At 41.4% G+C, this 13449-nt stretch overlaps 1 pseudogene; it reads left to right on the top strand.

Annotated features, from left to right (window-relative positions):
- The first annotated feature begins 765 nt into the window (after positions 1-765).
- LOC148075597 (high affinity cationic amino acid transporter 1-like) lies at positions 766-10250 on the top strand (annotated as a pseudogene).
- The last annotated feature ends 3199 nt before the right edge of the window (positions 10251-13449 follow it).

The raw sequence follows: 13449 nt of genomic DNA, 5'->3' as shown, positions 1-13449 counted from the left end.
CACTTGGGGGCCACACGTAGTATGTGTGTGTTCGCACAAAAGAAGTGTTCTACGTACTTTTATAGGAAATAGTTTATATGTATTAAGAATAAAAACAAGAGTGTGTACAAATGAAAGTGCAATTTGCAGCAAGAGACGATTTTCCACATCAGAATTATCTTCTGAAACACATTTCTTTGAAGGATTTTGCCCTACGTTAACAATTTGCTTTGAAGCTAGGCCCACAGCCATGTTGGAGATACTCGGGCTTAAACATGCTGGCTGGATAAATATAATTTAAAAAGAACCACAGAAAAAAAAAAAAGATTCAATGGACTGAAGGGAAATGAACTCGTCTTGGACCAAGGATCAGGACAGTCTTACGTCTTTAATTAGTTTTTTTAGATTTTATTTAGAGTTGGTTGAATTTTATTGGTAGTTCTGGATAGTAAATAGGGTGTATGTTACAATTAAAGGGAAACTTTCCCAACTTGTGTTCAATTCAATTCAATGGATCTCTTCAGTTCATGCGTTTTTTTGAACGAGTATTTCAGATACCACTCTTGTTTCATTCTTGATGCATATAAACATGAATGAACATGAAACAAACAAACACCACTTTTTTGTGCATGCGCCTTCTAAGAACATGAGGCCCAAGCTTTCAATTTCCTTTTCACTTTTCAAGTCAGACTTTCAAAGTCCATAGAGGAACAAAAGATGTTGTAGTTTTTAATCAAACAACCATTAACACTTTTTTTCTGGTTGTTAAGATCGTCTGTCCTCACAATGATCCTGACCGCATTGAAAGAAATCCGTCAGCAGCTTCTGCGTGTCAAGGTTGTCGACTGCAACACTGAGGATTCCCGCCTGTCTCGATGTCTAAATACCTCTGACCTCGTGGGTCTGAGTGTTGGCAGCACTCTAGGCTCAGGCATTTACGTGCTTGCAGGGGTGGTAGCCAGGGAAGATTCCGGACCTGCAATCGTCCTCTCTTTCCTCATAGCTGCCTTTTCTCCCATCCTAGCTGGAATCTGTTACGCTGAGTTCGGTGCACGGGTTCCTAAAACCGGATCTGCCTATCTCTATAGCTATGTAACGATTGGAGAGCTCTGGGCCTTCATCACCGGCTGGACCCTTATCCTGTCTTATATCATTGGTAAGTCTCTTTCTCGGTGGCCAAAGAACCAGGGTGTAATATGAGTCTCTTCAGCTAACGCAAGTGTGGCGAGAGCTTGGAGCGCCACATTTGATGAGGTTATTGGAAGACATATTGAGGCATTCTGCCGACAGTACATGTCCATGAACGCCCCGGGAATCCTGGCTGAGTACCCGGACATCTTTGCAGTTTTAATCATCTTCTTACTGACAGGTAAGTGGCATCTAAGTTTGTTTTGGAATTAATGGTTCGCTGAACTCACCGGTCTATTCAGGGCTGTTGGCGTTTGGTGTGAAAGAATCGGCAATGGTCACCAAAGTCTTCACCTGCATCAACATTCTGGTGCTGCTGTCCATCATGATCTCTGGCTTCATCAAAGGAGACCTGAAAAACTGGAGCCTGAACCCGGAAGAAATCCTCAACGCCACCCGTAACTCCAGTCTCAAGTAGGTGAAGAAAACCCTGAGATGAATCAGTGGGGATCCAACATGTCTGATCCAATCTGCAGCTTCACTGACACAATGGTGTCTGAGGAAAGTTTGGGAAAAGGCGGATTTCTTCCGTTTGGCTGGACCGGAGTTCTCTCTGGTGCTGCAACTTGCTTCTACGCCTTCATTGGGTTCGACTATATTGCAAATACAGGTCATTCGTTTTCGTTAAAGCTTTTGTCATTTCATGAACATCAGTGTTGCTTTAAAATGTGTTTTTTAATTGTATATATGTGTTTGAATTATTTGTATACCTTCTTCTTTTTTCTTTGTTGTATTTAAAACTTGATTTTAATTATTTTATAACTGCACTCGACTTTATTTTTAAAGGCCATGTAGGATGACTTAAAGGGTGAGCTTAAATAAAGTTTGTTATTTTAGTTTTATTATTGTCCTTTTTGCGGGTTGTTATCAGAAAGGAGGAGGGGAATCAACGGAATGTTTGATTCAGGTGCAAAGACAAAAACAACGTCACAACTCCAAGAGAAAGACAGTTTAAAGTTTAGTTAGGATGACATGCACGTTACCCCGCAAAAACTGAGCAACCATGGAGTTAAAACGAGATCTTGCATGCCTTGCAGATATGGCTGAAAAGAAATCCCTCACTGTCGCAATTTCCTTTCCACTATCCAGCAAGTGCTGTATAGAGATAAGACAGCGCACACTAAAGAGGAGCTTGGGTCCAAGGACCTGCTTGCTAGTGATGGGCACGGCAGTTTTTTTGAGTGTACTGAATCACTAGAATCAGTTCATTAAAATGATTCGTTCAAAAGATTTGTTCAGTTCGTTCATTCACCAAATCAATAACTCTGTGCTTATGGAGCTCTGACTGCAATTTCTTCTACTTCCTGAACGGAGCCAAACAATCCGTTACTAGTTTTAATGATTCAGACCCGAGGTTCACGTTCACTGCACTTCAGGGACAATGCAAAAAAAAAAAGACGCCCAGTGCGTTCACGGACAAGGACGAGTGACATTCGCGAGGAATTAGCAAATAGAGAAGATCTTGAGGTGTGTTCACAGCCGAACTTGAATCCTCGTTCACTGACCGAATCCCTGATGCGCGAATCACCGGAAGAGAATCCTTTTCACTGAACGACTCTTTTGAGAATCCCCCGGATGAGACACCTCGTTCACTCACTGACCGACTCTTTTCGAGAATCCCCGGATGAGACCTCCTTCACTCACTGACCGACTCTTTTCGAGAATCCCCGGATGAGACCTCGTTCACTCACTGAACGAATCTTTGAGAATCCCCGGATGAGAATCACCGGAAAAGAATCACCGGATGACAATCCTCGTTCAGTCAAAATAAAACAAAAATAATAATAATAATACAATGTAATATAAACTTAAATGCAATCAACAATAAATTAAAAAGGCCTCGTTTAAGTAAAAACAAATATTAAAATAAGAAATCCTTTAAAACTAAATGTTCTGTAGTGGAGTCCCTCTCTCCCTCCTCAGTCCCTCCCCCCGCACCCACGAGTAGCTGCGTCGTTCGCTGACGCCGAGGATTCAGCGAGTCATAGAATCATAGAATCATCATCATCATATCATGATAATCATCATCATAGAATCCTCCCACCGGCATGATCGCGGCTGAGTGACTTCAATTGAACTGAGGAAGGAACGAATCACTTCATGAAGTGATTCGGTTCAGTACGTTCACTCAAAAGATTCGTTCTTTCGAACGACACAACACTACTGCTTGCACACCAGCAAGAAAATTCCCCTATGTTTAGGTATAAAGCTCCTGTCTGGATGAAACCAGGGTGTTCACCAATGTATCAAGCAGCTGTTTACCTGGCCTTGAGGAAGAACCAAAGAGAGCACGTAAAATTATTCTTGCAGTCACTCGATTGGATAGCCCCCATTCGTCCTGAGTAGACCCCTAGACAGTCTGTCTGCTTTCAAGTTCAGTACACCTGGCATGTGCTGGGCTCTGAGAGAAAGCTGATGATGGTCCATCCAAAGCCAGATCTTCTTTTCCACATTCAGAAGGGCCATGGATCAAACAAAGGTAGGATGTTAGACAGTGACAGCTGGGAAGAGAGGTAAAGCATGGCATTTTTCGATTGCCTGTAACTCCAGCCAGTTTAGATATTCCAGCTAAGGTCAACCAAACCAGATTTGGTTCTCCAGTGGTACTGGCTACTAGGCTGCCAACATTAGCCCTAGAAGGGACATTACTCAACAGAGGTGGGGGCTTATAGCATAACCTTAACTCTCCCCCTTAGAAAAGTCTTCAAGGAACCTCAACAGGGAACATGTGATGGTCCCACCTTGCAAGACAGTGAGGCTCAACAACCCTCTCCAGGTGTTAACGACCCTCACCAGGCCCTAAGCACACTAATGGGTTTCTACCTACCTCACCCGGCCAATCACTCTGATGGGTTTCAGCCCATGCTTTGTACAACACCTCTACCTGTTGTTCTCTGCTCCTGCCCCTAGCAGGAAATATACTGGCTACTAACCCCAGCTCATTTGGAACAGAAGAAGCTTCTTGGAAGAGGATCGAAACATCTTCCTAGAACTCTACACAGTCCAGTTGATTGCTTTTGAACCTCTTGGATGAGCTTGGCTTTCATCGCACATGCACCCTTTTTACTTCGGGGAGTCCTTCTCAGTTCCATTATTTTTCAGGAGCTGATGAAGGATGAGTGTTGCAGGAAGAGCAGAATGTAGTGTCAACATAACGCTCGGCACTCTGGTGCCAAAAACTGGGATGCTACTCCCGGAATCCTGACATACTGTACCTAGAGGGCTCAGCCTCCTGTCAACGACAGACCGTTCAGCTTCTTCTTTATCTCCCCAATGCTTCTGGGAATCATCGGACGGGAACAGATGTCAGCATGGAAGTGAAAGCCAGATCAATAGAGCCAATCTCATGGACATTTGTAGATTAATAAACCTTTATAATTCCCACATTAAGGAAATCTGTTGTTTATAATTCAACGAAAAACAAGTGATTAGGGTCTGTCCGTCATCCTCATCAGCAAGCTTCTGTGGTCACTAAGGTGTTAGCATTAGCATTTGACTACACTGTCTGTTATTTCAAAATTGTTAAGGGGCTAAATACAAACTAATGTGCAAATATTAGATTAGTAACTCACAACGTGTTACATTTTCTACCATGAAGGTTTGAAGAAGAAAGTTAAACTTGTTGCTTCTGCTCTTCTTCAGGTGAGGAGGTGAAGAATCCACAGAGAGCCATCCCTGTTGGGATTATGGCATCGCTAGTCATATGCTTTGTGGCGTATTTCGGCGTGTCCGCTGCTCTCACGGTCATGATGCCATTCTATCTGTTGGACAAAAGCAGCCCAGTGCCAGTGGCCTTCAAGTATGTGGGCTGGAACGGCATTGCATACGTGGTCGCATTTGGATCCTTGTGTGCAATTTCCACCAGGTACGACTGTTGTCAGATTTGCTTACATCCCCTTATCGTGTCTCTGCCCTTAACCTTTTTTCAAATTACCTTTTCTGCGGTCTTTGGGAAATGCAACAAATTATGGGCCCCCTGTGTTTAGTAATTTACACTTCCAAACCAAGAATAATATTTCCCATGTGTTGCCGTCTGGTGTGTATCAACACTGCAAGTCTAATTTGTCTGCTCCACTAGTCTACTTGGAGGAATGTTGTCAATACCCAGAGTCACCTGGGCCATGGCACAGGACGGCCTGCTCTTCAAGCCTTTGGCTAAAATACACTCTGGCACCAAAACCCCTCTTACTGCAACATTGGTATCCGGTGTTGTGACAGGTGAGCCGTTGATCTTAACACACTGTGTTCGTGTAAACACTGCTTTTTAGCAGTTCTTTGACAAGAACTTCATGTCTTAAGAAAATATCTTCTTTCTCTTTAAACTCTTTACTAGTATTTTGTTTATTGTTTCTTATAGATGTTAGATTGTTATTTATTTATTTATTTTCTTGGATTTTGTCATTGTTTTTACCCACTAAAAAAGTAGTAGTTCTACTTCATGAGTGCTCTGTCCTCTACAGGACATAGCTATGGGTTACCTCATTGCAGATTAAAATTGAAAAACTCGCCACCCAGCAGCGGTAAGTAAGCCGCCCTTATATAAGGCCTCACACAACAAGAAAGTACTCTCGACGTTGGCAAAATGCTCACGTCAGAGGTTCACGTCAGAACTTGTGTACGAGGCAGCATATTGTGAAAAACCAGCCAGGATGTAGCCACATCTATGACTTGTTTAGAGTCTCTGTGTCAAACACTACATACTAGACATGACTGCAGGGTCCCTGGCTTATGCATTGCTGGGCGCAGAGGCCGCCTGAACACTTTGCCAACATGTTTTTCAAAGAGTTAACATTGGGTACTGATGGCCACGTTTTATAAAGCGCGGTCATTTGGGGGATACATTTATCCCACTGCTTTTGCATGGTGTAACCGATGTTGACAGCCGGTGGAGAGAAGAGCACGCAACAAATACAATACCCCAGTTTATATTTGTAAAAGTGGTTCTAAAAATGCATTCCATGCCCTCTACACTTGTTGTAGAAGGTGAGGCCTTATATATGGGCGGCCTACTGCCCCCTACATGGATCTTTTTCAGCATCGAAACAGAGCTTCGAGAGGTAACCCATAGCAATAGTCCATAGTGGGCGTCATGAGCATCGTAGAACCGCAAAGGGTTTTCTTTCCTCTCTTCCTTTGTATTATTCAATTTTTTCATTTTTGAATGATAATGGTATCATGGTATTATTATTATTATTATTATTTATCATTATAATTATTGTTGATACATGTTTGGAACATAACATCAGTATATTTAGTAAAGCAAAAAATATTAACAATTAGGAAATAATGTTTGTAATTCCTTGCGTAACCAAACTTATAAAGGTTAGTAATGCTCTTCTTTTTTTTTCCCCCTCAGCTGTCATGGCCTTTCTTTTTGACCTGAAGGACCTGGTGGATCTTGTGTCCATCGGGAGTTTGCTGGTCTACACTCTGGTTGCTGCATGTGTGCTCATCATCAGGTATCCCTTTTGGTCCAGTCACTTTGCCACACAGTGTTTTGACCCTCCTGTGGGCAGGTACCAGCCTAGCCAGTCCAGTCCAGAAGAGATCCAGCACTCCAACATTCTGCCACACTCTGCCCATCATTTCACAGTGAAAAGCCTGCTTTTCCCCTTGAACACAGAACCGTCAACTCTGTCCGGGTTCACTGTCAATATTTGCACCAGTCTGTTGGGTGAGTGAAGAACTCACACTGGAGGAACTTTGTTGGAGCAATAAGCTGTTTCTTCCGCAGGCGTGCTGATGTGCTGCTTCAGCCTGGTGGCGGTTCAAGGAGGTTGGACCTCCTGGTCTCTCTGTGTCCTTGGTGTCATCATGGCGACCTGCCTCATTGTTGTGTTCGTGGTTTGGAGACAGCCACAGAGCAAAGCCAAACTTGTGTTAAAGGTGCCAAAGTGTTGTTCTTTTCTAGTTAGAATTAACTCTTGTATGTGAAGTTGAAAGATAGACTCCCCATTCACATTTCCTACAGCAGAAACGTCCAGTCATGTGTTTGTCTTTGAGAATTATGTTTTAAAAGTACATTTTTATAATTCTACAGTCATCGAATCAATGCTGGCTGTACATATTTGTGGTGGTAGTAAATTAATGGAAGGTTGTCACTGCTGTCAGGTTCCTCTCCTGCCCTTCGTTCCTCTTGCCAGCATGTTCATCAACATCTTCCTGATGATGCAGCTAGACAGAGGAACCTGGATACGTTTCGCCATCTGGATGGCTCTAGGTACTTCTCCTCAAAATCAATTCTATAAAATAATGGCCAGCCTACTAATAAACGCTTCTGTTTGAAGGTTTCTTGATCTACTTTGGCTACGGTATTCGCAACAGCGCAGAGGCTAGAAGTCGACCCAACTCATCTACATGCACCATCAGAAAAGACCACAGCACAACTTGAAACCTCAGTCTGCTTTGAAATCTTTGTCTGGGAGAAACCTTGCTGATGCAGTAGAACTACCTTGTGTCTTGCTGCTCTGCCGCCCTGCCTAAAACCTTTGCACACTACTGTATATATTTAAAATGTGTAGACATGTTTGGCCAAGCAGACCACTTCTCTGAGTCTAAAAGTTGTAAAGGGCGCCCACACTCATAGAACCACGTTTAAGGAGATAATCTGGGAAATATTACATTTACATGAAAATACTGATTTCCATAGATACACAACAGTCCAACACAACACTGCACTGGTTAATAGTGAATAAAGTGTAACTACTTGACTCTATCATGCGCAACCTTCAATGATTTGAGTGTTTTGTTTGTGTGTAACTAAAAGTAAACTCTTCACTTCGTTTTTCGTTTCATCGCTGAGATCTTTTAATTATTTTATTCTAGTAGTTCACAAGATCTACCTCTTGACCACTGGGCGGTGGTGTTGTGCAAAAAAAAGGAATCGTTCACATCAAGACCTGAGATAGAACGATAAATACTGAATATCCTGTAAAGAAAATGCTAAATCTGCTTGACATGATCTATTAAAAAAATGTAATTGTATGCCATATGTTAGATTTGTTATGGTCATATATTTTGTTATTTGGTGTTTTATAATAGGAACTACTCAAACACTGGCCGATACGATATTCAAAATTCAAATAATAACACATAATATTTAAAAATAATCGATTAAAGCAGCTAGATTATTATTATATATTTTAATATCTAATATAGACTTGCTGAGAAAACCCCACCTAGCAGGTGGTTGTAGAAAAATGTACTCCTAGAAGACCGCCCAGCTGTCGGTGGCACGCGCTCCGCATGTTGACCAACATGTGAAGATTGCAGATCATTCACTGAATGAGAGACTTCAGTTTTCTTTGAGTTTTAACATTCATATTTTATTAATTAATAGACAGATATAATTAAGTTTTCACATTTATATTTTTATTTAAAATGTTTTTATTCATGAAAATGTTTTTTATCTGGTTTAAAAAAAAAGAAATTATGACAATCAATGACAGTAAAAAGATTGTTCGACACATAGAGACAATTAATGTTTTTTTATTCTTGCATTCAATGTGGAGCTTTTTTTTGCAGCAATAGCAAAGGTGTAAAAATCAGCTACTTTTCATTGTCACCTTGACATATTTGCAACATTGTCAACTATTGTGTTAGCTCAGGGTCAAGTTGCCCAGAAGTTCACCTAGATTCTGTCTGTCTCTTTGTTCCCCTCAGCCGTCATGGCCTTCCTGTTTGACCTGAAGGACCTGGTGGATGTCCATTGGGACTTTGCTGGCCTACACTCTGGTGGCTGCATGTGTGCTCATCCTCAGGTATCTTTTATCTCTATTGTTTTCACAAAACTCTTTTCATTGAAACATTTACATTAGACAATGTGCTTAAGCCCCGCCCACTGAAAACACTTGGTTTATCTGGAAATTTAAAGTTTGTTTACCATTACAACACCCACTCTGCTGTGATTGGTCAAGCAGAGGTTCATCAATCGCAGAAGTCTCCACCTACAAGGGACTTGTTTTATAAACACAGCGGGGCATTATTAGAGCTGGATGGAGAAGTGAAAACGTGATAATGGACTCCGCTTTTGTAACCTCGTTCGCCAAGATTTCTTCGCCAGGATCCTTGAGGGTGCATGGGAGTTTGCCAAACCTGTCCACATGTGTTGTTTGGATCTGGAGAAGGCATTCGATCGTGTCCCTTGGGAAGTCCTGTGGGGGATGCTCTAGGAGAATTTGGTATCAGATACCTTGTTAAGGGATGTCTGTTCTCTGTACGAACATTGTCAGTGCTTGGTCATTATAGTAGGACTCATTTCCAGTGAGCATTGGACTCTGTCAGGCCTCTGTCCATGGTCCTCAGTTGGAACGTGGACGGAAGGTGGTGAGCCTTCTTTGGTTGGGGAGATAAAATCCTGTCCCAAAAGGAGGAGTTTAAGTACCTTGGGGTCTTGTTTACGAGCGAGGAAAGAAGGGAGTGGGATCAGCAGTTATGCGGACCATATCTATGGTTATGGTGGGTAGTAACCGAAAGAACAAGATCGCAGGTACAGGCGGCCGAACTGAGTCTTCTCCCTAGAGTGTCTTGGGCTCTCTCTTAGAGATAGGGTGAGAAAGAAGGTCATCTGGGTGAGGCTTGGATTAGAACATGCTTTCATCTCTGAGGTCTGTGGATCAGAATCTACTTATGGTTCCACGCACACGGCTCAGGACCAGAGGAGAGAAATCTTTTCAGGCTGTTGCTCCTAAGCTTTGGAACAATCTTCCTCTCTCTTTGCGCTTGATGGAGTCTACTGACTCCTTTAAGAAACATCTTAAGACGTTTCTATTTGTTCAGGCTTTTCCTTGAATTTCTCGAACTCCTGTGTTGTTCTCGGTGTTGTCTTGATCTTTGAAGTATGTACTGTTTTGAGTATTGTTTTGATTGTTAAAGCGCTTTGTGACCCTGGTCTCGAAAAGCGCTATATAAATAAATATTACTTACTTACTTACTTACTTACTTTGGCTACGGCATTCGCAACAGCGTCGAGGCCAGGATAAGTCGACCAGTCTCACCAAGGTGCACCATCAAAGGAGAACCCATTTCCACGGACAAGCGTCATCCACATTGCCAAATACGTCAGGGAGGATGATGATCTCTGAAGAGGAACTGACTACGAATGTGTTCGATGGAGTTGCTTGAGTAGATTTCACTTGAAAAATGGTAAGTTTTGTAAGAGTGTAAGTAAAAAACACAACATTTGGGCTGATATTTATAGAAAATGTTCGACAACAGTAATGATATCGATACCTTTACTTTGATACCAGTTCCGGAACAATACCAATTTTATGAAAAAAGATTCTAACAAAAAGAAAGTGATATTATACATTGTACAAAACTTGAGTTAAATCTTTCATCTTTGGTTAATGTACTCAAATCTGTTTTTTTTACAGAAAAAATAAAAATCGAATTATACTGATGTTCCCTGTCGCTGTCAAAAAAAAATGTCATCACGCATGGGTATCTAAACTTGGCATCCAAAGCTAAAGAATGTTCTACCAAAGCCTTTCGGTCGCTCCCACAAAAGAACCGAAGTTCAACACCCAGCCCTACACAAACCCATGGAGGGGAGTTGAATCAGGAAGCTGGTCCTAATGTTATGATGTTGCCTGGTCAGTGGATACAGTTTTCATCATGAAATTGTTTGTAAATAATGTACAGGTAGATTTTTAAATCAACACAGAAGCATATAAATGTGACAATATATAATGTTTATTTTATATTCATTTTAATTTCTATAGCTATGTTGTTGTCATAGAAAATATATTTGTATGTCTGTGGTAAAGAGTCAAATATGTGTTAAATTCCCATTAAATATTGAATTAATGTATATTTATGAATAAAAACTGTATTTTAAATGTTTGAATGTTGTAAATATTATTTTCTCTTTTTTTCTGTCTAAATGTTGCTTTTCTAGTTACCATCGATACAGAAACACTGCACTGGTAAATAGTTACTTAGGTGTAAATAGTTGGCTCTATCATGTTTAGTGTTTTAGGTTCTTTATTCTTAAATAAACCATTGTATGCACTTAAATGTTTGCTTTTTTTATAGCCTCTTTCGGGGGGGTGTAGATTTTGTCCAGCTGCAGGCCATGGGAGGTAACACTGGTCTATAGGCACATAAATGCCTATTAACCCTCGGGCTTGTTATGCTCTGGTCTGAGTGTCGCCTGAATTTGTAAGACTTTTTTGAAGATATACTGTATAACATCACAAACTTCCTGTGTTGTTCTCAGTTTTATCTTAGCCTTTAAAGTACATAGTATATATAGAGTATTTTTTTGATTGTTTAAGCGCTTTGTGACACTTGTCTGGAAAAGCGCTAAATAAATACAAATTACTTACTTACTTACAATTCTTAACCTTAAATGGAGATAATTTAACTAAACATACGGAGAGCTTAGTTATTTACACTGATGTCCATCATCTGTTTAACTCATCTTTATTTATGTTCCTGCCAAAGCAGCAGCCGTGTCTTCATAAAGTTAATATATCTAGAACATTTCTGTTACAAAAGTTCATTATACAAGTTCCAGAACCGTAAGGTCAGGCCTCATTTGGGCTTGCTTGCGTCGCGTATCATCTCGCAGAATCCCAAAAGGTTTGCTGATCAACAGAACAAACTGACTTGGTTAAAAACATCTCTTTTGTAAAGTAAAAGTCATGGTTTTTTACCAACTTGCTGTGATTCCTGCTCACTGAGGTTTTCTCTCATAGCCACACACACTGGTTCTGGATTCCAAAAGCATGCTTCACTGCAGGAACTTTATTAGAGCGATAAGTTGATTCTCCCACAGGCGTGCAGATATGCTGCTTCAGCCTGGTCTTGGTTCAAGGAGGGTTGACCTCCTGGTCTCTCTGAGTCCTTGGTGTCATTATGGCGACCTGCCTCATCGTCACGTTGGTGGTGTTGAGGTAGCCCCAGAACAAGTAAGTAGGTAAGTCTGAGCTGGGGTGTAAGGCTGGATCAGATCAGTGATGTAAGCAGGAGCCTGACCATGAATAGATCTGAAAGTAAGAACCAGAATTTTAAAGTTGATCCTGAAAGAAACTGGAAGCCAGTGAAGAGTTTTAAGGATCGGAGAAATGTTAGTTCTTCTAATGGAGCGGGTCAGAATTCTCGCTGCAGAGTTTTGAATCAACTGCAGGCGAGACAGCTCCTTCTTGTTTAGACATGAAAATAAACTGTTGCAATAGTCCAGGCGAGAGGACAGAAAAGCATGGATTAAAAGCTCCAGATCATGTTGTGACAACATTTTCAAGTTTAGAGACTTTTCTCAGTTGAAGGAAACAGTTTCTGGTAAGTTGTATGCAGTGTTGAACAAGAGACATGTCTTTATCAAATACAACACTCAGGTTTCTCAGGCTCAGTTTGACAGACTGACTTAAGTCACCCAAGTACCGACTCAACCCTGGAATCTTATCATCAGGAGCAATCACCAGAGTTTCAGTTTTGTCCACATTTAGCTGCAAAGTGTTTTCACTCAGCCATTGTTTGATTTCTAGCAAACAATTGACTAAGCTGTTCAGCCTCTGGGGCTCAGTTGGATCAAAAGAGCAGTAGAGCTAGATGTCATCAGCAAAAATGTGATAAGAAACATCTGGAAATCTCTGAATGATTTTACCGAGGGGAATCAAGTACAGCAAAAACAATAAAGGACCCAGAACAGAACCTTGAGGGACTCCACACAACAGATCTGCCGATTCAGACCTCATTTGATTGGCAGATACACTAAAACTGCGCCCAGAAAGGTAAGATGAGAACCATTCTAACACAGACCCAGACAGTCCCACTTCATCCCTCAGTCTTCTTAGCAGGATCTGGTGATCAACTGTGTCAAAGGCTGAGGACAGATCCAAAAGAACCAGAACAGTGAATTTACCAGAGTCAGCCGACATTATGATGTCACTGGACACTTTCAATAAAGCTGTCTCCGAAGAGTGATGTTTACGGAAGCCAGACTGAAACTTCCCATGGATGTCGCTCTGTTCCAGGAACAAAGACAGCTGTTCAGACACCACCTTCTCCAAGACCTTGGACAAGAAAGGGAGCTTGGAAATAGGCCTGAAATTACTGAGGTCAGTTGGGTCTAAGACTGTTTTTTTGAGCAGAGGCTCCACAATGGCATGTTTAAATGCATTGGGAAAAACCCCTGTGGAAAGGGAGAGGTTCATCATAGTAGTAACCCAGGTGCCAATTACATTAAATACTTTGATAAAAAGCCTACAAGGAAGGAGGTCATCTGAGCAAGAGGAGGGTTTGATCTTGTTCACTAGTGCCGAAATATCACCCAAAGAT

This window comes from Callionymus lyra, chromosome 7 (genome assembly GCF_982586985.1).
Source record: "Callionymus lyra chromosome 7, fCalLyr1.hap1.1, whole genome shotgun sequence".
Taxonomy (NCBI): Eukaryota; Metazoa; Chordata; class Actinopteri; order Syngnathiformes; family Callionymidae; genus Callionymus; species Callionymus lyra.
The sequence above is the reverse complement of the archived record's forward strand: the minus strand, read 5'-3'. Positions and strand labels throughout refer to the sequence as shown.